Source organism: Phoca vitulina, unplaced genomic scaffold, assembly GCF_004348235.1.
Source record: "Phoca vitulina isolate PV1807 unplaced genomic scaffold, GSC_HSeal_1.0 scaffold7, whole genome shotgun sequence".
Taxonomy (NCBI): Eukaryota; Metazoa; Chordata; class Mammalia; order Carnivora; family Phocidae; genus Phoca; species Phoca vitulina.
The window spans coordinates 14,970,881-14,986,367 of NW_022589710.1; the positions used below are offsets into that span (position 1 = coordinate 14,970,881).

At 37.3% G+C, this 15,487-nt stretch overlaps 1 long non-coding RNA gene across 1 annotated transcript in view; it reads left to right on the plus strand.

Annotated features, from left to right (window-relative positions):
- Nucleotides 1–15,160, plus strand: part of LOC116632927 — a 32,859-nt gene extending 17,699 nt beyond the window's left edge. Inside the window, exons 2-4 of the long non-coding RNA XR_004299534.1 lie at nt 205–240; nt 14,226–14,325; nt 14,979–15,160. This is a non-coding gene — a long non-coding RNA (uncharacterized LOC116632927). The remainder of the gene's footprint in view (nt 1–204; nt 241–14,225; nt 14,326–14,978) is intronic.
- Nucleotides 15,161–15,487: the final 327 nt, after the last annotated feature.

A 15,487-nucleotide genomic window follows, 5' to 3' on the forward strand; every position in this document is an offset into this window, starting at 1 on the left:
ATGACTTGGTACATAATAAGTACTATATGAGTAATTTCTATTAGTGTTAAAATTTTTCTGTAATTGTAGTTAACTCTTCCATGCTTTCAATTTATTCTAAAAGTTAAAACCATTAAACAACTTTTAACTGTTTAACTTATTATGATTATATAATACAGAACCAAATAGTATATATTGTGATTGTATTTCTTTGTCTGTGTCCAGAGTCATCACCCTGAGGATAATGCTTCTGGGATCAAGGTAAATGGATTATTTTTTCTTCTATGTAAATTTCTCAAAATTATGTAATATTTTAATTTTCTTTATAATTGAACCTTGACTTTCTTATGTATTGTTTTTCCTTTTAGAGTTAGGACTTAACTGTTTTTTCTTCTGATTAACAAAAGAATAAGAAACCTTCATTCTGAAAATTATCTGCCTTCTCTGTCATACTGGGTTATAGAATCTACTTTCTTCTTGGTGACAGTCCTTTTAGAGCCTTTTGTCTTTCTGATCCACTTGGGATCTGTTACTCTCTAGGTTGGCTGCAGAGTTATCATTCTGGATTTTTTGTTTCTTTGCTATGATCCTGGGGTAGATCTTCTATTTCTTAGATCCAGTGTTTTCTTTGTTTCTCACTTCATTTTACTGAATAACATTTTCAGTATCTTCAGAACATTGCCTGGTAACAAATTTTATGGTTCTTAAGTGTCTGAAAATGTTTTTTTTTTTTTGATCCTTATACTTGATGGACCTGTGGATATAGAATTTTAAATTCGAAACATTTTTCCTTCAGAACTTTAAAGACATGCCATATTGCCTTCTAGAATTTCGTGCTGTTACTGAGAAGCTTGATGCCTGTTTATTTCTTGCCTTTCTGGGAGGTTTTAAGATATTTTCCTTATACAACTTATGCTCAGAAATCTAAAGAATATGTCTAGATATTGATCTTATTTTTTTCATTTGTCTGTTAGCCATTTGTATATCTTCTTTGGAGAAATGTCTGTTCATGTCTTCTGCCCATCTCTTGACTGGATTTTTTGTTTTTTGTGTGTTGAGTTTGATAAGTTCTTTATAGATTTTTGGATACTATCCCTTTATCTGATATGTAATTTGCCAATATTTTCTCCCATTCCATAGGTTGCCTTTTAGTTTTGTTGATTGTTTCCTTTGCTGTGCAAAAGCTTTTTATCTTAATGAAGTCCCAATAGTTCATTTTTGCTTTTGTTTTCCTTGCTTCTGGAGATGTGTCTAATAAGAAGCTGCTGTGGCCAAGGTCAACGAGATTGCTGCCTGTGTTCTCCTCTAGGATTTTGATGGGTTCCTGTCTCATATTGATTATTTCCTCTATATTTTCTTGCTTTTCTTTCTCTGGAACTTCTCTTAGTCTGATGTTGAATCTCTTAATTTATTCTCCATTTCTTGTATCATTTGTTCTTCTGTATTTTTCTCTCTTTTTGCTGTATGTTTTAGGAAATGTCCTTGTCTTTATTTTTCAGTCCTTCTTTTGAAAAATGTTTTCAGCAGTCATATTTATTTTCAAAGAACTCTGTTCCTTTAGTGTTCTTTGTTTCTATGGCATCCTGTTCATGTTTTATAGATACATTATCTTAAAATTCTGTAAAGATACTAGTTAGAATTTTTTTACATTGTCTTCTTCCTGAATATTCTTTGGGACTAATAATCTTTGAGAATGATCTCTGAAATTAGTTTCTTTTTCTTTCTTTTTTTTTTTTTTTTTTCCTTCCCTGCTCCCAGTTTTCTTCATATGTTTGGAAATTCTTCAAACTTGTTTTTAAGAATAAAGAATACATTGATGATTACTGGAAGCTGATGTGAGTTTTCTCTGTTATTGAATAAATAGATATACTTCTGATAGGTTTCCTTTCTGAGTGGAAGGCTGACTGAGGGCTCTGTCTCTGTGGGTGAGTTACATCAACTGGAAAGCTTAGTTTAGGATGTATAGGCAGGGGCCTGGCTGCTCTCAGTGTTCCTTCATTGCTCTTTGACTTTACTCTGGTTGTTATCACTCAGTCAATCACTAAATCTAGCTAGCTGGCCGGTATAAATCTCTGAAAAGCTTAGATAGATTTATTGGTTGTCTTTTGTTGTATAGGAAACTTCCTAAGGTTTAGCGAAGCTTAGTGGCTTAAAACAGCAACCATTTACTTAGCTCACCATCTTGTGGATCAGGAGATTAGGCTGGGATCAACTGGATGGTTTTGGTCTCAGCCTGGCTCCCTCATGCATTTCTGTTCAGCTGTTTAACTAGATGGCTGTGTTTATGAGAGTGATGAACTCTTGGCTGAGGCATTGGGGGCAGTTGGGCCTTATGTCTCTCTCATCCTGAGCAGGCTAATCTAAACTTATTCACATGACAGTTTCAGGGATCTAAGCAAGGTAGCAGAATTGCAAGGACTTCTGAAATACAGACTTAAAACTGGCTTAGAACTTAGTGTCACTTCTGTTGGACTCTTGGCAAAACAAGTGAAAAAGCCAGCTTAGATTCAGGGAATAAGGGAATAGACTATACCTTTTGATGGGAAGAGCTATGAAGTCATATTGCAAAGGGTATTAATTCAAAGAGAGGTAGAGAATTATGTTCAGCCATCTTTTCTAAGGAATTGATATATTACACTATATATTTAAAAATTTACTTTTGAAAATAAAGTTTTATAGTTTCCTTTGTGTGTGTGTGTGTGTGTGTGTATGTATGTATGTATCTATATAAACTGTATACAGTTGACCCTTGAACAATGTGGGGGTTAGAGGTGCTGACCCTGAAAAGTTGAAAATCTGCATATAACTCTTGACTCTCCCAAAACTTTACTAATAGCCTGCTGTTGACTGGAAGCCTTACTGGTAACATAAACAGTTGATTAACACATAGTTTGTATGTTATATGTATTATATATTATATTCTTATAATACAGTAAGGTAGAGAAAAGAAAATGTTATTAAGAAAATCATAAGGAAGAGAAAATACATTTACATTACTGTGCTGTAAAAAAATTCCGCATGTAGGTGGACTTGCACAGTTGAAACCATTTTGTTTAAGGGTCAACTGTCTGTCTTTGAGAGCTCCCTCACCCTCATTCCCTGTATGCTATGCAAAGCCAAGTCCTGTCAGTTTTACTTTCTAACTACTCTGCAATTCATCCTTTTTTTTTTTTTTTTTCCTGCTGCTACCACACTAGCATAATAATAATCTGGACATAGATTATTATCCAAGATTCTACTCATGTACCATTGCAATAATATTTTAACCAATTTTTACAATAGCATCATTCATCTACCCCTTGTAGCCCCCCCCTCCACCCCTACACATATCAGAAGTTAATTCTCCATACTACAACTGGGGTCTTCCTTTTATAATGCAAATCTGATCACATCCTCTTCTCTTTAAAAAGTGTCAATAACTTTTTGTGACCCTCAAGGTGAAGATCATAATTCTTACTGTAGCCTACAAGGAAATGCTATTATTGTTGAGATCTGAGAAATGTATAAATGTGTGAGACAGTTTCTAATATGGCATGGTTTTGAACTCATTTAAGGACCTACAGTTAAGATGATATTCTTCTAGGGACGCCTGGGTGGCTCAGTCGGTTAAGCGTCTGCCTTTGGCTCAGGTCATGATCCCACGGTCCTGGGATCGAGTCCCACATCAGGCTCCCTGCTTAGCGGGGAGACTGCTTCTCCCTCTCCCTCTGCTGCTACTGCTCTCTCTCTCTCTGTGTTTGTCAAATAAATAAATAAAATCTTCAAAAAAAATAAAAAAAAGATCATATTCTTCTAAATTAATGTTTAGTCAGTGAAGGCAAACATAGGTTTTACATAGGTGGATAAATTTGTAAAATTAATGGATATTTTTAATTGCTCATTATTTGTGTGTTATAGACACCTGTTTTTCTATTAATCATTTTCTTTTTTTCCCACTTTATTGAAGTACAATTGACATATAACATTGTGTAAGGTTAAGGTGTACGGTGTGGTGATTTGATACAGATATATATTGTGAAAGGACTACCACAATAGGGTTAGTTAACACCTTTATCACCTCACATAATCACTGTTTTTGTGTCTGTTGGTGAGAACATTTAAGATATATTCTTTTTTTTTTAAAGATTTTATTTATTTGAGAGAGCATGTGTGTGCGCGTGAGCGGAGGGGAGGAGCAGAGGGAGAAGGAGAAGCAGATGCCCAGCCAAGCAGGGAGCCTGATGTGGGGTCAGTCCCAGGTCTCCGGGATCATGACCTGAGCTGAAGGCGGATGCTTAACCGACTGAGCCACCCAGGTGCTCCTTAAGATCTATTCTTGTAGCAGTTTTCAAATATATAATATGATATTTTTAACTATAGTCACCATACTGTACATTAGATCATCAGAACTTATTCATCTTATAACTGAAGTTTGTACCTTTGACCAGCATCTTCCCATTTCCCCCACCTTGCAGCCCCTTATGGCACCTGCCCACCACCGTTCTACTCTGTTTCTATTAGCTTGCCTTTTTTCAGATACCATATGTAGTGAGGTTATATAGTATTTGTCTTTCTCTGTCTGACTTATGTCATTTAGTATAATGCCCTCAAGATCCATCCATGTTGTAGTAAATGGCAGGATTTCCTTCTCATGGCTGAATAATATTCTGTTGTGTGTGTGTGCACGTTTGTGTGTGTGTGTGTGTGTGTGTGTGTGTATATATATATATATATGTAATTGGATATGTATAAGTGACATACAATATTAGTTTCAGGAAGCAGTAGTGATTCGACATTTATATATGTTACTCAGTGCTCACAATAAGTGTAGTCACCATCTGTCACCCTACAACATTATTAAAATATTATTGACTATACTCCGTATGCTGTACTTTTCATCTCTGTGATTTATTTTATAAATGGAAGTTTGTATCTCTTGATCTCCTTCACCTGTTTGCCAATTCCCTACACCCCTCCAATCTAGCAACCCCCAGTTTGTTCTCTGTATTTATGAGTCTGTTTCTGTTCTGTTTGTTTGCCTCCCCCCCTTTTTTTTAAGATTCCACATATAAGTGAAATCATATGGTATTTGCCTTTTTCTGTCTGACTTATTTCACTTAGTGTAATACCTTCTAGGTCCATCCATGTTGTCACAAATGGCAAGATGTCATTCTTTTTTTTTTTTTTTTTTTTTTTAAGATTTTATTTATTTGAGAGAGAGAGAGTGAGAGAGAGAGAGCATGAGAGGAGGTAGGGTCAGTGGGAGAAGCAGACTCCTCACCGAGCAGGGAGACCGATGCGGGACTCGATCCCGGGACTCCAAGATCATGACCTGAGCCGAAGGCAGTTGCTTAACCGACTGAGCCACCCAGGCGCCCCGCCCTGATGTCATTCTTTTTTTATGCTGAGTAATATTCCATTGTATATGTATATTTACCCCATCTTCTTTATCCATTCATCTTTTGATGGACACTTAGGTTGCTTCCATATTTTTACTGTTGTAAACAATGCCACAGTAAACATAGGTGTGTATATATCTTTTCAAATGAATGTTTTTGTTTTCTTCAGATAAACAGTCAGAAGTGGAGTTGCTAGATTGTATGATATTTCTGTTTTTAATTTTTTGAGGAACTTCCATACCATTTTCCAGGGTGGCCACACCAGTTTACGTTATCACAAAGAGTGTACAAGTCTTCCCTTTTCTCCACATCCTTGCCAAAATTTTTGTCTTTTTGTTACTAGCCATTCTAACAGGTGTGAGGTGTTAGTTACCTCATTGTGGTTTTGATTTGCATTTCGCTGATGATTAGTGATGTTGAGCATCTCTTCATATACCTGTTGGCCATTTGTTATGTCTTCTTTGGAAAAATTTCTCTTAAGGTCCTCTGCCCATTTTTTAAATTGGATTATTTTTTGCTATTGTGTTGTATGAGTTCCTTGTGTGTATATTTTAATAGTAACCCATTACCGATACGTGGTTTGCAGATATTTTCTTGCATTCTGTAGGTTGCCTTTTTATTTTGTTGATTGTTTCTTTTGCTGTGCAGAAATTTTTAGTTTGAAGTTGTCCCACTTATTTATTTTTCTTTTGTTGCTTATACTTTTGGTGTGATATAAAATCATTTCCAAAACCAATATCAAGGAGCTTTTCCCCTATGTTTTCTTCTAGGAGTTGTGTAGTTTCCCTTTTCTTGTTTCTTTATTGTTAGACCACTTGCCTCCAAAATGAGTATTGCAGTTCTGTGAGGTGTCTTAGGAAGATTTTGCAGAAAATAGATTTTTTTTTGAGAATCTTTAAGCTGGGTGATGGAGAGTGTGCTTTGTAGTAGGTGTCTAATGCTGTAGTTTGCAATGTTCTCCTTTTTTCTCCCAACCTCCTCCTACCCAGACCACTAGCCAAACACAATTGCTTTTATTTTTCTGCTTGTCTATCCTTTTGTCAATAACCAAAATATATTTGTTCACTCCTGAGAATAGATTATGCAAGATTCTAATCATCTAGTCCAAATGGTAACTATTGTAGCTCTGTTGCAGCTAGAAGACCTTCAAAAGGTTTTTAGCTGAACAAAGGAAAAATATCTTCGTTTATTTTCTTTTGGATAGAATGGGGAACTTTTTGCTTATTTATTTTGGAGTGGAATGTGAGTCCTTTTAGGTGTATTAGGATTTTTCCAGGGACAATTTTGGGGTAAAGAAACTACTGCGTACATCAAAAGAATATAAGGATTTGTGCTGCCCAGCAGTCTACAAGATTTTATCCAAAGATTTCCATTTTAAAAAGGCTGTTAAATAGAACTACTACATAAATAATTAAAAGATAATTTTATGTAAATTTCAGAGGAGACTAATGCAGTAAGTTGGTAAGTGGGACTTTCCTGTTTCCTCTGATTTGGGGCTGAGGTCTTAGAGCTGAGAAGAGAATATATTAGTGCCTGGAAATTCTAAAGAGGGATACTGCTCTGTTTGTGTAGAACTTGTTATGGTTACGGTCTCTGCCATGGAAGCAGTTCTAGGCAGTTCCTGGTATATGGTGGCTCTGTGCAGTTCCATATAACTGCCAACTCATTTATAGCTGCTTGGTGATTGTTGGATCCAGTGTTCCTCACTGCAGCTGTAGCCAGGTCAGGAGCCTACAAGATGCAGCCATGAAGGCACTGCCCTCATAGGGGCCCTGACCTAGTTGCTGGTCCATGAGATTCTTTCTTTCTTTGATTTTTTTTTCATATTTTTATTTAAATTCTAGTTAGTTAACATATAGTGTAATATTGGTTTTAGGAGTAGAGTTTAGTGATTCATCACTTAAATGTAATACCCAGTGCTCAACACAACAAGTGCCCTCACGCATTTAGCCCATCCCCCCACCCACCTCCCCTCCGGTAACCCTCAGTTTGTTCTCTGTAATTAAGAGTCTTTTTTTTTTTTTTTTGAAGATTTTATTTATTTATTTGACAGAGAGAGACACAGCGAGAGAGGGAACACAAGCAGGGGGAGTGCGAGAGGGAGAAGCAGCTTCCCGCGGAGCAGGGAGCCCGATGCGGGGCTCGATCCCAGGACCCTGGGATCATGACCCGAGCTGAAGGCAGGCGCTTAACGATTGAGCCACCCAGGTGCCCCTGTAATTAAGAGTCTCTTATGGTTTGCTTCCCTCTCTTTTTTTTATTCCCTTCCCCTATGTTCATCTGTTTTGTTCCTAAATTCCTCATAGAAATGAAATCATATGGTATTTGTCTTTTTCTGACTGACTTATTTTGCTTAGTATAATACTCTCTACCTTCATCCACACCGTTGCAAATGGCAAGATTTCATTCTTTTGGATGGCTAAGTAATATTCCATTATATATGTATACACACATACACATATATATATAGAGAGAGAGCACGTCTTCTTTATCGGTTCATCAGTTGATGGACATTTGGACTCTTTCCATAATTTGGCTATTGTTGTTAATGCTGCTATAAACATCAGGGTGCATGTGCCCATTCAAATCCATAGTTTTGTATCCTTTGGGTAAATATCTAGTAGTACAATTGCTGGGTCCTAAGATGATTCTATGTTTAACTTTTAGAGGAACCTCCAAACTGTTCTCCAGAGTGGCTGCACTAGTTTGCATTCCCACCAACAGTGTAAGAGGGTTCCCCTTTCTCTGTATCCTCGCCAACACCTGTTGTTTCCTGTGTTGTTAATTTTAGCCATTCTAACAGGTGTGAGGTGGTATCTCATTGTGGTTTTGATTTTTATTTCCCTGATGATGAGTGATGTTGAGAGCATTTTTTCATGTGTCTGTTAGCCATCTGGATGTCTTCTTTGGAGATGTCTTCTGGCCATTCCTTAACTGGATTATTTGTTTTCTGGGTGTTGAGTTTGATAAGCTCATTACAGATTTTAGATACTAACCTTTATCAGATATTTGCACTTGCATATATTTTCTCCCATTCCATAGGCTGCCTTTTAGTTCTAGTAAGAAGTTGCTTTGGCTGAGTCAAAGAAGTTGTTGCCTGTGTTCTCCTCTAGGATTTTAATGGTTTCCTGTCTCACATTTAGGTCTTTCATCCATTTTTTTAAAAAAAGATTTTATTTTTTTTGTCAGAGGTAGAGAGCACAAGCAGGGGGAGTGGCAGGCAGAGAGAAGCAGTCTCCCCACGAGCAAGGAGCCTGATGTGGGACTCGATTCCAGGACCCTGGGATTGTGACCTGAGCCAAAGGCAGACGCTTAACCAACTGAGCCACCCAGGCATCCGGTCTTTCTTCCATTTTGAATTTATTTTTGTGTATTGTGTAAGAAAGTGGTCTAGATTCATTCTTCTGCATGTTGCTGTCCACTTTTCTCAACACCATTTGTTGAAGAGACTGTCTTTTTTCCATTGGATATTCTTTCCTGCTTTGTGGAAGATGAGTTGGCCATATAGTTGTGGGTCCATTTCTCGATTCTCTATTCTGTTCATTGATCTATGTGTCTGTGTTTGTGCCGGTATCATACTGTCTTGATTACTACAACTTTGTAACAGAGCTTGAAGTCCGGAATTGTGTTGCCTCCAGTTTTGTTTTTCCAAGATTGCTTTGGCTATTCAGGGTCTTTTGTGGTTCTGTACAAATTTTAGGATTGTTTGCTGTAGCTCTGTGAAAAATGCTGGTGGTATTTTGATAGGGATTGCATTAAAGGTTTGATTGGGTAGTTTAGAAATTTTAACAATGTTTGTTCTGGGGCGCTTGGGTGGCTCAGTCATTAAGCGTCTGCCTTCGGCTCAGGTTGTGGTCCCAGGGTCCTGGGATCAAGTCCTGCATCAGGCTCCCTGCTCAGCAGGAAGCCTGCTTCTCCTTCTCTCACTCCCCTTGCTTGTGTTCCTTCTCTCGCTGTGTCTATCTCTGTCAAATAAGTAAATAAAATCTTAAAAACAAAACAAAACAATGTTTGTTCTTCCAGTCCATGAACGTGGAATTATTTCCCATTTTTTTGTGTCCAATTTCTTTCATAAGCGTTCTATAGTTTTCAGAGTACAAATCTTTTACCTCTCAAGTTAGGTTTATTTCTAGGTATCTTACTGTTTTTTGGTGAAACTGTAAATGGGATTGATTCCTTGATTTCATTTTCTGCTGCTTCATTAATGGTGTATAGAAATGCAACAGATTTCTGTACATCGATTTTATATCCTGTGACTCTGCTAAATTCGTGTATCAGTTCTATCAATTTTTTGGTGGAATCTTCTGGATTTTCTACATAGAGTATCATGTCATCTGTGAATAGTGAAAGTTTGACTTCTTCCTTGCTGATTCGGATGCCTTTTATTGTTATCTGATTGCTGAGGCTAGGACTTCTAGTATATGTTAAATAGTAATGGTGAGAGTGGACATCCCTGTCTTGTTCCTGACCATAGAGGAAAAGCTCTCAGGTTTGCCCCCGTTGAGGGTGATGTTAGCTGTGGAGCTGTGGGTCTTTCGTATATGGCCTTTATGATGTTGAGCTATGTACTCCATCTCAACTTTGTTGAGGGTGATTTTTTTTTTTTTTAACAGAAGTACAACAATAAGGCTGTTGGTTACAGGAGCAGAAATCAGAAAAACACAGATAAATAACTGAGTCATATCTGTATTGAAACAGTAAAATAGAGATCCAGCAACTTCTGCTAGAGCTGCCTGAATCCAGATCTTAAAAAAAAAGAAATTTTTTTTTTTTTAATCTGATTAGATTCTACGTAAGTTTTGTATAAGCTTGTTTTTAAGTATAAGTGAGGTTTAGGTTATGGGGAGTAGTGCTCTGGTTTGTCAGTTTAACGTGAGACAATTTTTCCTGCTTCCATTCTCTATACATATCTACTTGAAATCCTTATCTTAGTGGATACAGTTGTTGCACCAGTGATTCTATTTGAAGTTTCCACTATAATTCTTGTCCACTTGAGCTATAAGAACTGACAGGATCTTCTGTTGCTGTCATGACTCCTTTAGGCACAGGGAGTGCAGTTAGATTTTGTATCTGTCTGGAAAGGAAGGCTCACTAAGATAGTGCTTATTTTATAGAGTAATAATCTTTTCTTAAATGTTGTTCTCACTTCTATTCCAAAAAGTGCCACTGCCAAATAAAAACTTCACTTTTAAGAGAAAACATGTACTAGACAGCCAGGATTTAGTATAAGGTTCATGCTGTTGGCTTCTGGTGGCTTTGAAGTAAGCTATTAATGTGTGGTTATGAAAAAAATAAAATAGCACAGAGTTCCTATTAAAAAAAAGAAATCTAATAGGTTAAAGAGAGATTCATGTGCATACATGGAGAGACAGAGAGAGAGAGAAAGGGAAGAGAGGGAGAGAGAAATACCACCTTCTTTTCCAGGTTTATGCTTTTCATCATGAACCTGAGAGAATAATCCAGTCTGTATAAATAACTGTAGGCCTCACTGAGTTTCTGTTGACTTTTTGGAGAGAAGTTGTATTGAAATTCTCATAGTCACTACTACCTCTGCCTATTAAGTAAATAGTGGGAGCAGCCTTCTTTCTCTCTAAGGAAAAGGTTGGGTGTTTGAATTAGAAATACAGAATGCATAGGGAACTCCAGCCTGACCTTGTGGCTGTTCAGCTGAAGACATTTCTTGCTTTTCTTCCTGGTAGCTTTTCTATCAGGTACCACTAAAGTGGTATCTTTTGACAACCTCTCTCCATGACAGCACTTCCTGGCATTCTTTCTTATAACTTAGGGGCCTTTCTTTAGCAGCTGCAGTTCTTCACAGTTCCCAATAGTTCCCAGTAGCAGCTACTCCCCATGGTGTAGCTTCTGGTAGTGTTAGAGCTGATTTGATCCCAGGCCTCTTGCTTACTCCTATAAAAACATTGTCTGTTCCCAGCCTTCCTTTTTAGCCTCACCTCTTACTAGTTCTTTCCTTTCTGTTCTCTTTCCTCAATGGACTTATTTATATCAATACACTTGCAGTTTTTTTGTATATGATCCCCTGTTTGATATTACTTCTCCTCTTCATGTCAGCACCCAACTTTGGCTCAAGGTTACTTTTTCTGTGATTTCCCAGATGGAATTAACCACTAATCCTTTGTGCCCCTCATATATACACTAACATCTGTTATAAGCATCTATAATTCTTTGTTGTTGTTTATATCTCCTTTGAGTGGAGCAGAAAGCCCTGCCCAAATTGCAGATTCTTGAACAAAATAAATAATATTCTTTTAAATCCCTAAATTTTGGGGTAATTCGTTATGCAGTTATAGAAACTGAAATAATTCTGGTATTTGGAAGTGGGGTGCCATGTAACAGAAACCTAAAAATATAGCAGTAGCTGAAGCCAAATTAGGACTAGACAGTGGGCGGAAGATGGGAGGGTTTTGAAAAGATGGTTGGTGGAAACCTGATAGCCCTTGAGGAAGTCAGTGAAGGTTTAAAGGAAAGTGAAAAAATATAATTTGAAGTTAGTGAAAAGATCCTTGATATGTAATAGCAGAAAGTTCAGCAACATTGTCACCTATGGTAATGTGGAAAATAGGAAATGGTTTGCATGATGACAATGAATTGCATGATAAAGGTATTTCCAGGGGGTATTTTCTGGCTGTTTCTTGCTGCTTATAGTAAAATGTGATAGAAGAGAGTATTATGGTATGAATGGTTGTGTCCTCCAAAATTCTTAGGTTAAATCTTAATGCCCATGTGATGATATTAGCAGTTGGGGCCTTTGGGGAGGTGCTTAGGGTCATGAGGCTGGAGCCCTCATAAATGGGAGTAGTGCTTTTATAAAAGAGACCCCACAAAGCTGACAAGCCCCTTCCACCATGAGAGAATACAGTGACAGTTAGGCAGTTTGCAGTGTAAGAGAGGGTCTTCAGAACCCAGTCGTTTTGGCACCCTGATCTTGGGCTTCTAGCCTCTGGAACTGTGAGAAATAAATTTTCGTTGTTTATAAGCCACTCTGGCATTTTGTTAAAGTAGTCTGATTGGAGTAAGAAAGATAAACTAAGGAGAGAATTGTTAAATATAAAGGAACCAGAACTTACTGAGTTCAAAAATAAAACTCTCTTTTCTAGTTTCTCCAGATGGCAGACAATTCTCAAATTAAGAAAAGTCTAATGGAAAAAAAAAAAACTTAAAAAGAAAAAAAGAAAAAAGAAAAGTCTAATGAAAAGAGATCAAATCTAGAGTATTGTCAGGAAGAGATCAAATCTAGAGTATTGTCATTTAACAATGAAGCCAAGGGAATGATTATAAAACTCTTTTTTGAGGCCTTAGGAAATTTAATGTCATGCTTCACAAAGACAGTATTCTCTTTAAGGACCTGAGGACCTGCAGTGCTTCATAGATCTTCTTTATTAAACAAAAGGTTCTCTAAGAATTTTAAGAGCACTGTCCCTCAGGATCTTATAGGAAGCTCAAGGAGTTATTTTGAAATTTATGGGTGTGGCTTTTGTCTAATGGAGTGGATTATGAATTGATTCATAAGAAATCCATACAGTTTAAAAAAAAAAAAAGACTTTTTAGAGCAGTTTTAGGTTCAGAACAAAATCGAGCAGAAAGCACAGAGTTCCCATATTCTTTGTCCCTCTCATACGCTGGTATGGTACATTTGTTAAAATCAGTGAGCCTGCATTGACACATCTTTATCACTCCTGGCCCATAGTTTACAATAGGATTCACTCTTGGTGTATGTTCTGTGGGCTTGGACAAATGTATAATGACATATATCCACCATTACAGTATCATACAGAATATTCTTACTGCCCTAAAAATCTTCTATGCTCTGCTTATTCATCCAGTCCTCCCCCCAGCCCCTGACAAACTAATCTTTACTCTTTGCATAGTTTTGCCTTTTTTAGAGTGTCATACAGTTGTAGTCATACAGTATTAATAGCCTTGTCAGATTGGCTTCTTTCACTTAGTAATAATATGCATTTAAAGTTCTTCCCTGTCTTTCCATGGTTTGATAGCTCGTTTCTTTTAAACACTGAGTAATACTCTATTGTCTGCATGGTTTATCCATTCACCTACTGAAGGACCTCTTGGTTGTTCCCAGGGTGGTTTTTGTGTGGATATAAATTTTCAAGCCTTTTAGGTTAATACCAAGGAGTGTGATGGCTGTATTGTATTATAAGAGTATGTTTAGTTTTGTAAGAAACTGCCAAATTGTCTTCCAAAGTTTCTGTACCATTTTCCATTTTCACCAGCAATGAATGAGATGTCCTGTTACTTCATATCCTCACCAGCATTCAGTGTTGTTAGTTTTCTGGATTTTGGCCATTCTAGTAGGTGCATAGTAGTTGCATTTTCCTAGTAACATATGATGTTTAGCATCTTTTTATATGCTTATTTGCCATCTGTATATCTTCTTTGGTAGGTCTTTATGCAGATCTTTTGCCCAGTTTTTAATCTGGTTGTTCATTGTCTTACTGTTGAGTTTTAAGAATTCTTTGTGTATTTTAGGTAATAGTCCTTTATCAGATGAGTCTTTGCAAATATTTTCTCTGAGTCTGTGGCTTGTTTTCTCATTCTCATGATCCACATAGTTTTTAAAAGGATTATATCAATTTAGACTGAAAGGCACAGAGACAATACAAAATGAAAAAAAGGCCTTTGGATCTCAAAGTTGTACAATCAAGAAGCATGCCAAGAACATAGCTAATTACAGCCCAGAATGGGGAGACATGAGTCACATGGTTCATTCCTTAGTTGAGGAACTAGCAGCATATGCCCAGCTGGGTCTTAAACTTTTAATGGACCTATGCCTGCTCCATTATTGTGTATTCATGTTTGTGGAGAAAGATAACTTATCTTTTTTGTTTATAGTTCTTCAGATCAAGAGGAGCTGTACTCAAGGGGCTATATTTAAGGAACTGTACCCAAGAAGTTAATCCATACCTGGACCTCAAGCCTGAGCCTGATAGTTGTGGGTATTGGGGGAGGGAACAAGTATATATATTTTTGCATGTGGAGGGATGTGAACTGCTGTGACCAGAAGGTGGACTGTAGCATATAGTATTTTTGAAAATTGGTTTCAACAATATTTGTAGTCGTACATGTTCTTCTAGAACCATGCCACTTAGAAACTGAGTTTATTTCCTCTCCTCTTGAACCTGGGCTGGCCTTCGAACTGATTAATGGAATGTGGAGGATCTGATACTGTATGACTGACAAGGCTAGGTCATAAAAGATGGTACTGTTTCTGGCTGGCTCTCTCGGGAGACGAACCATGAGAGACTATGGACTCTGAGAAACAAACTGAGGGTTCTAGAGGGGAGGGGGGTGGGGGGATGGGTTAGCCTGGTGATGGGTATTAAAGAGGGCACGTACTGCATGGAGCACTGGGTGTTATACGCAAACAGTGAATCATGGAACACTACATCAAAAACTAATGACGTAATGTATGGTGATTAACATAACATAATAATAATAAAAAAAAAATGCTTACCTTTGGAACCTAGCCACCATAGTGTAAGGAAGCCTAGGCCACATAGAGAAGCTATGTGAAACCAGCCAAGGTTTCATCTGACCGCATCAGCCACCGGATGTGTTAGTGAATGAGCCTTTATTTAATTTCAGTCCCCAGCCTTTGAACCACCCCAGTTGATACTAAGTGGAGCAGAGACAAACTATCTTCTCTGAGGCCTCTTTAAATTGCAGATTCATGAGCAAAGTAAGTGGTGTCTTGGTCAGTAAGTATTAGGGTTATTTTTTTTTTTTCATATAGCCATAGTAACTGAAATAATTAGGAAGGTATATAGTTTCAGAGTTTGTTTTTTAATTAAGTTTTGGTAATAAGGTTTTGCTGGTTTCATGAAATGAATTGGGAAACATTTCATCTTTTATTTGGTATGGAATAATTTAAATAACATTGTAATTATTTGTTCCTTAATTGTTAGAACTCAGATTTAAAGGTTTTTTGGCTGTGTTATTTAAAATAATAGGGGAAGGGAGGGAAAAATGAAACAAGACGAAACCAGAGGGGGAGACAAACCATAAGAGACTCTTAATCTCAGGAAACAAACTGAGGGTTGCTGGAGTGGAGGGGTGTGGGAGGGATGGGGTGGCTGGTTGATAGACATTAGGGA